This window comes from Lygodium microphyllum, chromosome 29 (genome assembly GCF_053477565.2).
Source record: "Lygodium microphyllum isolate KBCC chromosome 29, Lygodium_microphyllum_v1.1.10, whole genome shotgun sequence".
Classification (NCBI taxonomy): domain Eukaryota; kingdom Viridiplantae; phylum Streptophyta; class Polypodiopsida; order Schizaeales; family Lygodiaceae; genus Lygodium; species Lygodium microphyllum.
This window is the reverse complement of record NC_141163.1, coordinates 10,632,505-10,647,142: the sequence shown is the minus strand read 5'-3', so window position 1 is coordinate 10,647,142 and position 14,638 is coordinate 10,632,505.

The window sequence follows — 14,638 nt, the reverse complement described above, 5'->3', positions numbered from 1 at the left end:
CTTGTCAAGCTGCTTTGCAACGATTGGGATTTTGGACTCGCTCTTGGAGCCTTGGTTTGCTCCTAATCCTACTTGCACTGATGTCGCTAGTGTTGCGGCACTTTGCTCTACTACTGTGTTGTCTAGCAGTTGCTTCATGAGAAGCTCGCTTAGCATTAAGTCTCCTTCCAAGGCTCTCTCGTGATCTCTACCGGCTAGGTTCAACACCTGCTGTACCTCGTGCAATTCTGTGCTTTGCCTTTGGCTCCTAGCCTGCTGATCTCTGTTGTACTATACTATGCTTTGCAGTGCCTTGTGGGCTAGCTTCCTCTCCTCTTCTAAGTCTATGATGATGGCATCTGTTGTCCTGTCGCGGTGTTCATACCAGGCATACGCATCGTAGCTACTAAGCAGCTCTGCTAAATCACCTCTGGGAAGACTCATAAGTCGAGTTTCTCGTTCAGCCTGCGGTCTAGGTTTTCTTTTGCCATCGTCGTGTTCTCGTGCTCCACCAAGCTATCGATCAAGTTCAGTAAGTTTGTCAAATCCACCTCTTTGGTGCCGCTTACTTGGTCCTACTCCGTGTGTCGATGGTCTGTTTATGTCTTTGGGTCTTCTCCTATTGGTGGGTTCCTTGAGTTGTTTATCTGAGTGAGTTCCTTGACTTATTAAATACAATCCTCAATTTATCTCCTCTGAGTGTGTGTGTTTCTTCCCATGCACTTGTGCTCAATCAGGCTTTTAGTTTTCCTTAAGTGTACTTCAAGTGCGAAAATTCAAGGTGAGTGCGGCAAAGAATATCTAAGCGTCTTACGCACTCTCGCCTCGTTTTGGGCTTAATAGGCTTGTCGATCAGTTCTGTGGCCGTCTTGACAAGGTTACAGGTTTTCCTACTACGTTGCCTTGCTCGTTCTTGGTTCGGTCAAGGTTTATGGCTCAGCGGGTTGTCTCTAGGACTCTAGGTCTTGTGACAACCTTGAGCGTCAAGAGGACTTGCGACAGGTCGTGCGGCTGGGTTTGGTCAAATTTCTAGAAAATTCGGAAAAGTCTACACTTGATCCAACTTGTCCGAATTGTAGGGGCCGAGTGGGTGACTTGAACCGGTCGAGGCGCACGGGCTGAGGGCCGAAAGGGTGACTCGAATAGGGTGGACTAAGACGGACTGAGGTGCTGACTCGGATGGGCCGCAAAAGGTCCACTCGGGCGGGGTCATTCGGATGGGCCGAGGGAGTCTACTCGGACAGGCCGAGGCACACGAGCCAAGGGCCGAATCACATTTGTCCAAGGGCTGAGTTTTGCACGGGACGAGGGCCAAATTGGGTCGCTCGGCGAGCGGGATGGTTGGCCAAGGGTTGAGTTTGTAAATGGGGCTGAGTGATGTCACTCAAAAGAGCCGAGTAGGGTTTTGGGCCGAGTCGGCCAAAAGACAAAGGGCTGAGGGCCGATTCTGGGACTGGGCCCAGAAACCAACCGCTTGGACGGGCTGAGTTGTGCGCGACGAGGAAACGCCGAGGCGATTTTGATTGAAACTAACGATTTAGCTAATCGTTTCACACACAACCTTCCAGATAACAACTAGGGTGCAAGGCGAAGTGATTGATATACCTAAGGCGATCGGTAGGCTCTCCAATGCAATATCGAATCGATTCTGCGTAGGCTCTCTTTCTCTCTCTCTCTCTCTCTCACTGCAAGGGTTGCAAAGGAGCTCTCCCTTGGCTGCTCGTCTCTCTTCTAATCCAGATTGTCCTGGCCAATGATTGTGACTGATTAGCGGGCCTACGGCATCAAGGCTTGGCCTAAGCGGTACTGCTGGTGGTGCGGTCGCATCCCCCCCGAATTTGGTCGAGGGGGTGAGACTAGCGTGCTTATGCTAGAGAGATCATCGATCTCGTCCTCAAGGATAGGCTCAGCGTCCTTCAGGTGCTCTTAGGTCTCTTTCACCCATTCCTTCACTTTCTATATGGCCTCTAGTTGACGCTTTGAATGCGGAGTATTCCCCTACCTTAGCACTTCCCTTTTTGGCCGTCTTAGGGGCTGAAGTTTTTGCCTCTGCATCAGTGACCTTCCTTCCAGTAGGCAGAGTAGTAGCACTCTCAGTTTTTAGTGCAACCTTACCTTCAGGCCTCTTCTTTCTCCGCCTATGGCTCTTCTTCCCTATCGATGCTGCATCGAGGTTGCTAGACCCTGGCAGTGATATGTCGGCCTACTTCATCTGGGCACGAGTCATGACCCACAATGGGATAGTTGTAGCCTCCCCATCAAGGTTCTCGACACCAAATAGCCCCAATGGGACAGATGGCACGTTGGCTAACCTCAAAGATGGTTTTCACTTTGGGCAGTCGACGAAGAGATGAGTGATCCCGCACTCAACACACCTTAGGTCAGCTTTGTCTCTGTTCTGTTGCTTCCTCTCATGGCAACGTGATGAGGCATGCCGTGGGTGACCACAGTCCAAAAGATGATTAGATCATGCATCTGCTCTCCTAGGCCTCTACCTCGTCCTATTCCTAATGCCATCACTGGTACTGGTTGATAGTTCATAAGGATTACGTTGCCCTCGTCGTCATGAGAGACGTAAGGGTATACGTAAGTCTCTTCCTCATTTAGCTCTTCCACATAGTGGACTGGAACACCACTTGGTGGATGGGTTACGTAGGGACCAGGTAGTCTAGGTATACCTATAGGGTTTATGTCCATCCTAGGAACAATCGAGTTAATATCCTTAGGCGCAGGAAGCGCCAATGGGGCTCCCCTTCTAAAGAATGGTTGTGGCCTCTTGGCTAGGTAGGGTTGGCCGTATGGTTGCGAGTACAGAAGTTTTCTTGGTAATCTACAATGCGCGACGTCGTGACCGAACCTACCGCAGTTAGCGCAAGGTCTTGACACTCGGCTGGCAAGTGGTTTCCGCCATAGTACATGCATTGGATGTGTGGGCGCACTGGTCGTCTCAACATGTCTTGCAGCTTGTCTATCTCTATCTTTACATCAGCCAAGTCTTGGTTTGTCTCGGTGGCTTTCCCCTTATCTTGCGTGGTTGGGCCTGATCATTCGCTAGAGGTTGAAGCTCTCTCTGAGCTCCGCGAGTTAGTTTCTTCTGAGTTTAAACTCCTGGAGCTTCTCTCTTTCAGTTGGTCGTCAACTCTGATGGCTTCCTCAAAAACCCTAGCTAGCACGTCTCACTACAAGCTTGAGTTACTTGCCAAAGCCTTATACAGCTCCTCATTTTGAATTCCCCTGATGAATACATTTGACACTGCTCTTTCAGTTGGTCGTTCACCCGTAGGGATTCTCTTGAAGAGACTCCTCACGTGGGTCACATAATCGCGAATGTCCTCCTTCTCCTTCTGCTTGACATTCATCAATCGCACTAGGAGATTGTTAGAGTATCCAGGCTCGGCAAATCTCTTGATGAAGAGATTCTTGAGACCGTTGACGTTGGTTGGCTCTGCAGTATCTAAACTCGTATACCAAATCCTACCCTTGTCACCTAAGCAGAGGCGGAACGCTTGAGAGTGCTGAGTCAGGTTGGTGAGGCTGTTGGCTTCACAGACTTGCTCGAATTGCTCTATGAAACTATATAGATCGTCATGGGACTAGTACTTGTCAAGCTGCTTTGCAACGATTGGGATTTTGGACTCGCTCTTGGAGCCTTGGTTTGCTCCTAATCCTACTTGCACTGATGTCGCTAGTGTTGCGGCACTTTGCTCTACTACTGTGTTGTCTAGCAGTCGCTTCATGAGAAGCTCGCTTAGCATTAAGTCTCCTTTGAAGGCTCTCTAGTGATCTCTACCGGCTAGGTTCAACACCTGCTGTACCTCGTGCAATTCTGTGCTTTGCCTTTGGCTCCTAGCCTGCTGGTCTCTGTTGTACTCTACTGTGCTTTGCAGTGCCTTGTGGGCTAGCTTCCTCTCCTCTTCTAAGTCTTCGATGATGGCATCTGAGCTCTGCGAGTTAGTTTCTTCTGAGTTTAAGCTCCTGGAGCTTCTCTCTTTCAGCTGGTCGTCAACTCTCATGGCTTTCTCAAAAACCCTAGCTAGTGCATCTCACTGCAAGCTTGAGTTAGTTACCAAAGCCTTATACAGCTCCTCATTTTGAATTCCCCTGATGAATACAGTTGATACTGCTCTTTCAGTTGGTCGTTCACCCGTAGGGATTCTCTTGAAGAGACTCCTCACGTGGGTCACATAATCACGAATGTCCTCCTTCTCCTTCTGCTTGACATTCATCAATCGCACTAGTAGATTGTTAGAGTATCCAGGCTTGGCAAATCTCTTGATGAAGAGATTCTTGAGGCCGTTGACGTTGGTTGGCTCTGCAGCATCTAAACTCGTATACCAAATCCTACTCTTGTCACCTAAGCAGAGGCGAAACGCTTAAGAGTGCTGAGTTAGGTCGGTGAGGCTGTTGGCTTCACAGACTTGCTCGAATTGCTCTATGAAACTATGTAGATCGTCATGGGAATGGTACTTGTCAAACTACTTTGCAACGATTGTTATTTTGGACTCGCTCTTGGAGCCTTGGTTTGCTCCTAATCCTACTTGCACTGATGTCGCTAGTGTTGCGGCACTTTGCTCTACTACTGTGTTGTCTAGCAGTCGCTTCATGAGAAGCTCGCTTAGCATTGAGTCTCCTTCCAAGGCTCTCTCGTGATCTCTACCGGCTAGGTTCAACACCTGTTGTACCTCGTGCAATTCTGTGCTTTACCTTTGGCTCCTAGCCTGCTGATCTCTGTTGTACTGTACTATGCTTTGCAGTGCCTTGTGGGCTAGCTTCCTCTCCTCTTCTAAGTCTACGATGATGGTATCTGTTGTCCTGTCGCGGTGTTCATACCGGGCGTACGCATCGTAGCTACTAAGCAGCTCTGTTGAATCACCTCTGGGAAGACTCCTAAGTCGAGTTTCTCGTTTGGCATGTGGTCTAGGTTTTCTTTTGCCATTGTCGTGTTCTCGTGCTCCACCAAGCTATCGATCAAGTTGAGTAAGTTTGTCAAATCCACCTCTTTGGTGCCGCTTACTTAGTCCTACTCCGTGTGTCGATAGTCTGTCTATGTCTTTGGGTCTTCTCCTATTGGTGGGTTCCTTGAGTTGTTTATCTGAGTGAGTTCCTTGACTTATTAAATACAATCCTCAATTTATCTCCTCTGAGTGTGTGTGTTTCTTCCCATGCACTTGTGCTCAATCAGGCTTTTAGTTTTCCTTAAGTGTACTTCAAGTGCGATAATTCAAGGTGAGTGCGGCAAACAATATATAAGCGTCTTACGCACTCTCGCCTCGTTTTGGGCTTAATAGGCTTGTCGATCAGTTCTCTGGCCGTCTTGACAAGGTTACAAGTTTTCCTACTACGTTGCCTTGCTCGTTCTTGGTTCGGTCAAGGTTTATGGCTCAACGGGTTGTCTCTAGGACTCTAGGTCTTGTGACAACCTACGCAAGCTGGTAAGCGGCTACGCCTTACGATTTTGCCTATTCCTTGTGCCAGAATCGAGTTCTGAGCATCAGGAGGACTTGCGACAGGTCGTGCGGCTGGGTCTGGTCAAATTTCTAAACAATTTGGAAAAGTCTACACTTGATCCAACTTGTCCGAATTGTAGGGGCCGAGTGGGTGACTCGAACCGGCCGAGGCGCATGGGCTGAGGGCCGAATGGACGACTCAAATAGGATAGACTCAGACGGACTGAGTGTTGAGATATCGAGCTCCACTTGTGATATGCCAGGGTGACCGTTGTGTATTTATGTCACCGACGTGTTAGTTGCAGATGCGGTTGGTACACCGCCCATGAATAATAGCTACATGATAGCTATCCTTATCTACTCTAGTTCGTGGCTCAGTTAGTATGCCACCTTAGTTAGTTGAGTTTGGTTTGAGACCCATATTTAGGGTTCTTCTATTTCTTTGTACTAGAGTTCTTTTTGTCTTACACAACTAAGAAGAGAAAAACAGTTTTCAGCCTCTATCTTTGTGTGTATTCCGCCATTGTGCAAGCAAGAAAGCTACAAGTGAGACTCCTTCCTTCTCTCCCACAATCTTGACATGGTATCAGAGCCTTGTTCGTGGTAAGGAGCTCAAGAAAGCAAGCCAAGCTCGCGGTGTTCTGGTTGAGACGCCCTTCGCGGTGAAGCAAGAGGGCAGTATATACTGCGGGTAAGGGCTTTAGCCCTTGGCGACCCTGTTTTTTTTATTTGAGGCCATTTCGGGGCCTGTTTTGGAGGCGGAAGTTTTCTGCACGCACTCAGGAAAAGGCCCAGTTTTATGCTGTGCGACCACTGTTCTACAGGTCGGTGAAAAGTTACTGTAGAAATTGCATTGTATGCTTGTGTGCAGAGACATTGGGAGTTACAGATTCATCCTTGTTGCCTGTTGATGCAAAATCGTCACTAGGAAGTGATTGTGTGGTCAAATACCACTTTCGCCAGTTTTGCAGATTTGCCCTTGTGAGGGTGAAGCTGTGTTTTTTGCAGTGACAAAATTTTTTGCAGTATTCTGTAATGGCATCTGATTCTCTCTCACAGATTGTCACTGAAAAGCTTGACAAGAACAACTTCCAAGCATGGAAGTTTAGAATGACGAATTTCCTTATGGGAAAAGGATATTGGGAATTTGTTGCAGGAAATGAAGAAGAACTAGTTCTTCCTGATGTTCCCAATCAACAGCAAATGCAGGCATTTAAAGCATGGCATGAGAGAGCCAAGAAAGTTATGTACTGGCTGTCTATCAGTATTTCAGACTCTATGATTGTGCATATTCAGGATGCAAGTACGCCAAAGGAGGCATGGGATACTTTGTCAAAAATGTATAGCACAAATACTCAAGCCAGGAAAATGCAGCTCAAGCAAGAGTTGCATAATGTGCAAAGAGAAAATATGAGCATCAATGACTACCACATGAAGGTGAAGAAGATTGCAGATGCACTTGCTTCCATTGGGTTGCCAGTGGAAGATGATGATTTAGTTTCTATGACCTTGAATGGTCTAGGAAAGGATTATGCACAGTTTCGGACATCCATCTCAGTTCGTGAAAGATTTCCTGATTTTGAGGAGTTGATTGCTCTTCTAATTTCTGAGGAGCAGAGAAATGGTGGTGCATCTTCTTCAGGAGGAACTTCAAAAGAAGCTGTCTTCTACTCAAATGCTGGAAGAGGTAGAGGCAAAGGTAGAGGAGGCCGCTTTGGAGGCCGTGGTAGAAATCAGAATATGCAGCAAACTCAAGAAAACCAGTCCTATGGAGGAGGACGAGGTAACTCTAGAGTCAGGGGGAACCAAAGAGGTCGTGGTGGATGGCAAAGAGGTCAAAATGCAAACAGTAATGTTGAATGCTACTACTGTGGTAAAATGGGTCATATGGCTAAAGACTGCTATAAAAAGCAGAATGAGATCATGAATGGAAAACTGCAACAAGGAAATTATGCATCTTCTAGTAGACAGGGTGATGACAGAAATGAGCATTTGTTCATGGTGCAGCACATGAACAATTCTGTGACAAGTGCAGAAGAAAGCAATGATGTATGGTATGTTGACTCAGGTGCATCAAACCACATGACAGGTCATGCAGAATGGATGGAGGATGCAAGGAAAATGGAAAAACCAGGATTTGTGGAGACTGGTGATGATATTGCACATCCTATTGTGCAGATTGGAAAATTTCCCTTGTCTATGCAGGATGGGAAAAAGAAATACCTGTCCGATGTATTTAATGTCCCGAATATCACCAAGAATCTGGTTTCTGTTGGTCAAATGGTTGAGCAGGGCTTGCAGGTCAGATTTAATCCTCATGGATGCTTTGTTGAGGATATGAAAAATAAAGGTCGCTTGGTAGCAAAAGGAAAGAAGAAGGGCAGAATGTTTACGTTGGATGCAGACATGTCTAAATTGAGTGCAGCAATGTTTGCACATGGGATCGGTGTAGTTGCAAATATTGATATCTGGCATAAACGCATTGGTCATGTTAATGTACAGCGACTTAAATCAATGCAGGCCCAAAATATTGTTGCAAGATTGCCAAAATTCAAGGTTGCAGAAATGCATAAGGTATGTGAAGCCTGTCAGTTTGGAAAACAGGCAAGGAAACCATTTCCTAGACATGTTCAAGAGAGTAAGAAGCCATTGGAATTAATCCACTCTGATATGTGGACTACTAAAGCTGCATCTCTTGGAGGCTGTCATTATTTTGTTACTTTTATTGATGACTATAGCGGAAAAGTTTGGGTGTATTTTATGAAAAAGAAAAGTGAAGTTTTTGGGCATTTCAAAACTCTTAAAGCTATGGTTGAAAAAGAAACAGGCTGCAAATAAAATGCCTAAGGTCAGATGGAGGGGGAGAGTACCTCTCAAATGAGTTTGCAAGGTTCTTGCAGGAGCATGGCATAAAGCAGCAATATTCATGCAGTCATACCCCACAGCAAAATGGAATTGCAGAAAGAAAAAACAGGCATATTGGAGAGGTATCTCGTGCCATGCTCAATGAAAAAGACTTGCCAAATTTTTATTGGGCTGAAGCAGTTGCTACAACAGTCTATATAATGAACAGGACTCCCACTGCAGCAATACATGGGATGACTCCAGAGGAGAGGTATACTGGTAGGAAACCAGATATTTCTCATTTGAAAATTTTTGGTTGCATTGCCTATGTACATGTGCCAGATGAGTTGAGATCCAAGTTGGATCCAAAAGCTGAGAAGTGCATCTTTATTGGTTACTCTCTGCAGCAAAAAGGGTATAGATGCTATAACCCTTCTACTCGTAAGTTTACAGTGAGCAGAGATGTTTTTGATGAGATGAGTAGCTGGTATAAACCAGTAAATGTGATTGATAATGTAGATGCACAAAATGGTAATATTGCACAAAATTCTCAGCAGCAGTCACAAGATATTAGTGGACCTGGAGCGTCCTCTAGCAGTGGTTCACATTCTTCGCCATGGACAGGCAGATTGAGATCAGGAGAATCTTCTGAAGGCAGCGCAAATAGTGGTATGCAGGTATCACGAAAAGGAAAAGAGAAGGTAGATCAGCCCATGTTTGATGTGAATGCAGGTCACTCTTATGTGGATGGTGAATCCAGTGGCTCAAAACAGAGCATTGATGATGAGTTGGGTATTCCTTCTATTGTTACACCTGGAGTAAGGAAGACCAGGGATGTTTTGAGAGCACCTGGGAGTGAACCTACTTTGCGCAGGTCTACGAGAGCTAGGTATCCTGTGGATAGGTTGAAATATGATGGATTTACAGCCATTCACTATGCATATATGGTCAAAGTGATACAGGAACCAGAACCCACTTCTTTTGAGCAAGCCATGGGAAAAGAAAAATGGGAGAAAGCCATGGATGAAGAAATGGATGCCTTGGAAGCAAATGCTACATGGGAATTGGTACCTTTGCCTAAAGGTAAGAATGCAATTGGCTGTAAGTGGGTTTATAAGGTGAAGCACAATGCAGATAGTTCTGTGAACAGATACAAGGCAAGATTAGTAGTCAAGGGGTATGCACAAACATATGGCATTGACTATGAAGAAACATTCAGTCCGGTTGCAAGGATGGCAACTGTAAGAGCAGTCATTGCTATGGCTGCATCAAAGGAATGGTCTTTACATCAGATGGATGTAAAGAATGCCTTCTTGCATGGTGACTTGCAAGAAGAGGTCTATATGGAGCAGCCACCAGGTTATGTGCATGATGTTCATCCTGAGTTTGTTTGCAGGTTGAAGAAAGCCTTGTATAGCTTGAAGTAAGCACCTAGAGCATGGTCTGACAAGATAGGACAGTATCTTGTCACTATTGGCTTTCAGATTTCCAAGGCAGATTTCTCACTTTATGTGAGAAAAACAGAGAAAGGTATTATGCTACTTGTCATTTATGTTGATGATTTGATTATGACAGGTGATAGTGATGAAGATATCCTTCATGTGAAAATGCTATTGAAGCAGAAGTTTGAGATGAAGGATTTGGGAGAGCTGCGTTATTTCTTGGGCATTGAGGTGATTAGATCACCAAGTGGGATACAGCTCTTGCAGAGGCAGTATGGATTGGACATGCTGTCCAAATATGGGATGACAGGCTGTAAGCCTATTTCAGTTCCTTTGGAGCAGAATGTGAAGCTGAGCGCAGATGCAGGTGAGCTTTTGGAAGACCCTACTATGTACAGACGCATAGTAGGAAGCTTGATTTATATGACTATTACCAGGCCAGATTTGAGCTATGCTGTTGGATTGGTAAGTCAGTTTATGCAGGCTCCAAGGAAACCGCATTTGGATGCGGCTAGACGCATACTCAGGTATGTGAAGTCCACATTGCAGTATGGACTATTTTATGAGACTGGGGTTCAGATACAGTTGCATGGATACACTGATGCTGATTGGACTGGTAGCATTTCTGATAGACGTTCTACCAGTGGATATGTGTTCTCTTTTGGGAGTGCTGCAGTCACTTGGAGCAGCAAGAAACAGCCTACAGTTGCCTTGTCGAGCACAGAGGCTAAGTACAGGGGTGCAGCAATGACTGCATGTGAGGTAGCTTGGTTGCATAAGCTACTTTATGATATGCATCAGCCTACAGATGGGCCAGTTGTCATTTATTGTGACAACATGAGTAGTATACACTTGGCAAATAACCCAGTCTATCATTCTAGAACAAAGCACATTGAGGTGCATTATCACTATGTGCGGGAGAGGGTTTTACTAGGTCTTATTGATCTAGTTTATGTCAGCACAGAGGATTAGGTAGCTGACATATTTACGAAGGCATTGGGCGCAGAGAAGCTGCGCAAGTTCAGAGACCTGCTTGGTGTGCAGGAATTGGGATTGAGCTCGAGGGGGAGTGTTGAGATATCGAGCTCCACTTGTGATATGCCAGGGTGACTGTTGTGCATTTATGTCACCGACGTGTTAGTTTCAGATGCGGTTGGTACACCGCCCATGAATAATAGCTACATGATAGCTATCCTTATCTACTCTAGTTCGTGGCTCAGTTAGTATGCCACCTTAGTTAGTTGAGTTTGGTTTGAGACCCATATTTAGGGTTCTTCTATTTCTTTGTACTACAGTTCTTTTTGGCTTACACAACTAAGAAGAGAAAAATAGTTTTCAGCCTCCACCTTTGTGTGTATTCCGCCATTGTGCAAGCAAGAAAGCTACAAGTGAGACTCCTTCCTTCTCTCCCACAATCTTGACACTGAGGTGCTGACTCAGATGGGCCGCAAAAGGTCCACTCGGACGTCATCTCTCTTCTAATCCAGATTGTCCTGGCCAATGATTGTGACTGATTTGCGGGCCTACGGCATCAAGACTTGGCCTAAGCGGTACTGCTTGTGGTGCAGTCGCATCCCCCCGAATTTGGTCGAGGGGGTGAGACTAGCGTGCTTATGCTAGAGAGATCATCGATCTCGTCCTCGAGGATGGGCTCAGCATTCTTTAGGTGCTCTTGGGCCTCTTTCACCCATTCCTTCACTTTCTATATGGCCTCTAGTTGACGCTTCGAATGCGGATTATTCCCCTACCTTAGCACTTCCCTTTTTGGCCGTCTTAGGGGCTGAAGTATTTGCCTCTGCATCAGTGACCTTCTTTCCAGCAGGCAGAGTAGTAGCACTCTCAGTTTTCAGTGCAACCTTACCTTCAGGCCTCTTCTTTCTCCGCCTATGGCTCTTCTTCCCTATCGATGCTGCATCGAGGTTGCTAGGCCCTGGCAGTGATATGCCGGCCTACTTCATCTGGGCACGAGTCATGACCCACAATGGGATAGTTGTAGCCTCCCCATCAAGGTTCTCGACACCAAATAGCCCCAATGGGACAGATGGCACGTTGGCTGACCTCAAAGATGGTTTTCACTTTGGGTAGTCGACGAAGAGATGAGTGATCCCGCACTCAACACACCTTAGGTCAGCTTTGTCTCTGTTCTGTTGCTTCCTCTCAGAGCAGCGTGATGAGGCATGCCCTGGGTGACCACAAGTCCAAAAGATGATTAGATCCTGCATCTGCTCTCCTAGGCCTCTACCTCATCCTCTTCCTAATGCCATCACCGGTACTGGTTGATAGTTCATAAGGATTACGTTGCCCTCGTCGTTGTGTGAGACGTAAGGGTATACATAAGTCTCTTCCTCATTCGGCTCTTCCACATAGTGGACTGGAACACCACTTGGTGTATGGGTTACGTAGGGACCAGGTAGTCTAGGTATGCCTGTAGGGTTTATGTCGATTCTAGGAACAATCCGCTTAATATCCTTAGGCGCAGGAAGGGCTAATGGGGCTCCCCTTCCGAAGAATGGTTGTGGCCTCTTGGCTAGGTAGGGTTGGCCATATGGTTGCGAGTACAGAAGTTTTCTTGGTAATCTACAATGCGCAACGTCGTGACCGAACCTACCGCAGTTAGCGCAAGGTCTTGAGCTAAGGTCTTGACACTCGGCTGGCAAGTGGTTTCCGCCATAGTACATGCATTGGATGTGTGGGCGCACTGGTCGTCTCAACATGTCTTGTAGCTTGTCTATCTCTATCTTTACATCAGCCAAGTCCTGGTTTGTCTCCGTGGCTTTCCCCTTATCTTGCGTGGTTGGGCCTAATCGTTCGCTAGAGGTTGAAGCTCTCTCTGAGCTCCGCGAGTTAGTTTCTTCTGAGTTTAAACTCCTAGAGCTTCTCTCTTTCAGATGGTCGTCAACTCTGATGGCTTCCTCAAAAACCCTAGCTAGCACGTCTCACTACAAGTTTGAGTTACTTGCCAAAGCCTTATACAGCTCCTCATTTTGAATTCCCCTAATGAATACATTTGACACTGCTCTTTTAGTTGGTCGTTCACCCGTAGGGATTCTCTTGAAGAGACTCCTCACATGGGTCACATAATCGCGAATGTCCTCCTTCTCCTTCTGCTTGACATTCATCAATCGCACTAGGAGATTGTTAGAGTATCCAGGCTCGGCAAATCTCTTGATGAAGAGATTCTTGAGACCGTTGACGTTGGTTGGCTCTGCAACATCTAAACTCGTATACCAAATCCTACCCTTGTCACCTAAGCAGAGGCGGAATGCTTGAGAGTGCTGAGTCAGGTTGGTGAGGCTGTTGGCTTCACAGACTTGCTCGAATTGCTCTATGAAACTATATAGATCGTCGTGGGACTGGTACTTGTCAAGTTGCTTTGCAACGATTGGGATTTTGGACTCGCTCTTGGAGCCTTGGTTTGCTCCTAATCCTACTTGCACTGATGTCGCTAGTGTTGCGGCACTTTGCTCTACTACTGTGTTGTCTAGCAGTCGCTTCATGAGAAGCTCGCTTAGCATTAAGTCTCCTTTGAAGGCTCTCTCGTGATCTCTACCGGCTAGGTTCAACACCTGCTGTACCTCGTGCAATTCTGTGCTTTGCCTTTGGCTGCTAGCCTACTGGTCTCTGTTGTACTCTACTGTGCTTTGCAGTGCCTTGTGGGCTAGCTTCCTCTCCTCTTCTAAGTCTACGATGATGGCATATGTTGTCCTGTCGCGGTGTTCATACCGGGTGTATGCATTGTAGCTACTAAGCAGCTCTGCTGAATCACCTCTGGGAAGACTCCTAAGTCCAGTTTCTCGTTCGACCTATGGTCTAGGTTTTCTTCTACCATCGTCGTGTTCTCGTGCTCCACCAAGCTATTGATTAGCTTAAGTTTTTGAAATCCACCTCTTTGGTGCCGCTTACTTGGTCCTACTCCGTGTGTCGATAGTCTGTCTATGTCTTTGGGTCTTCTCCTATTGGTGGGTTCCTTGAGTTGTTTATCTGAGTGAGTTCCTTGACTTATTAAATACAATCCTCAATTTATCTCCTCTGAGTGTGTGTGTTTCTTCCCATGCACTTGTGCTCAATCAGGCTTTTAGTTTTCCTTAAGTGTACTTCAGGTGCAAAAATTCAAGGTGAGTGCGGCAAACAATATCTAAGCGTCTTACGCACTCTCACTTCGTTTTGGGCTTAATAGGCTTGTCGATCAATTCTCTGGCCGTCTTGACAAGGTTACAGGTTCTCCTAGTACATTGCCTTGCTCATTCTTGGTCCGGTCAAGGTTTATGGCTCAGCGGGTTGTCTCAGGACCCTAGGTCTCGTGACAACCTACGCAAGCTGCTAAGCGGCTACGCCTTACGATTTTGCCTATTCCTTGGTCCAGAATCGAGTTCTGAGCATCAGGAGGACTTGCGACAGGGTATGCGGCTGAGCTCTAGCTGGGTGTGGTCATATTTCTAGAAAATTTGGAAAAGTCTACACTTGATCCAACTTGTCCGAATTGTAGGGGCCGAGTGGGTGACTCGAACTGGCCGAGGCACATGAGCTAAGAGCCGAATGGACGAGTCAAATAGGGTGGACTCAGACGGACTGAGGTGCTGACTCGGATGGGCCGCAAAAGGTCCACTCGGACGGGGTCATTTGGATGGGCCGAGGGAGTCTAGTCGGACAGGCCGAGGCACAAGAGCCAAGGGCCGAATCACATTTGTCCGAGGGCTGAGTTTTGCACGGGACGAGGGCCAAATTGGGTCGCTCGGCAAGCGGGATGGTTGGCCAAGGGTTGAGTTTGTAAATGGGGCTGAGTGATGTCACTCGAAAGAGCCGAGTAGGGTTTTGGGCCGAGTCGGCCAAAAGACAAAGGGCTGAGGGCCGATTCTGGGACTGGGCCCAGAAACCAACCGCTTGGACGGGCCGAGTTGTGCGCGACGAGGCAACGCCGAGGTGATT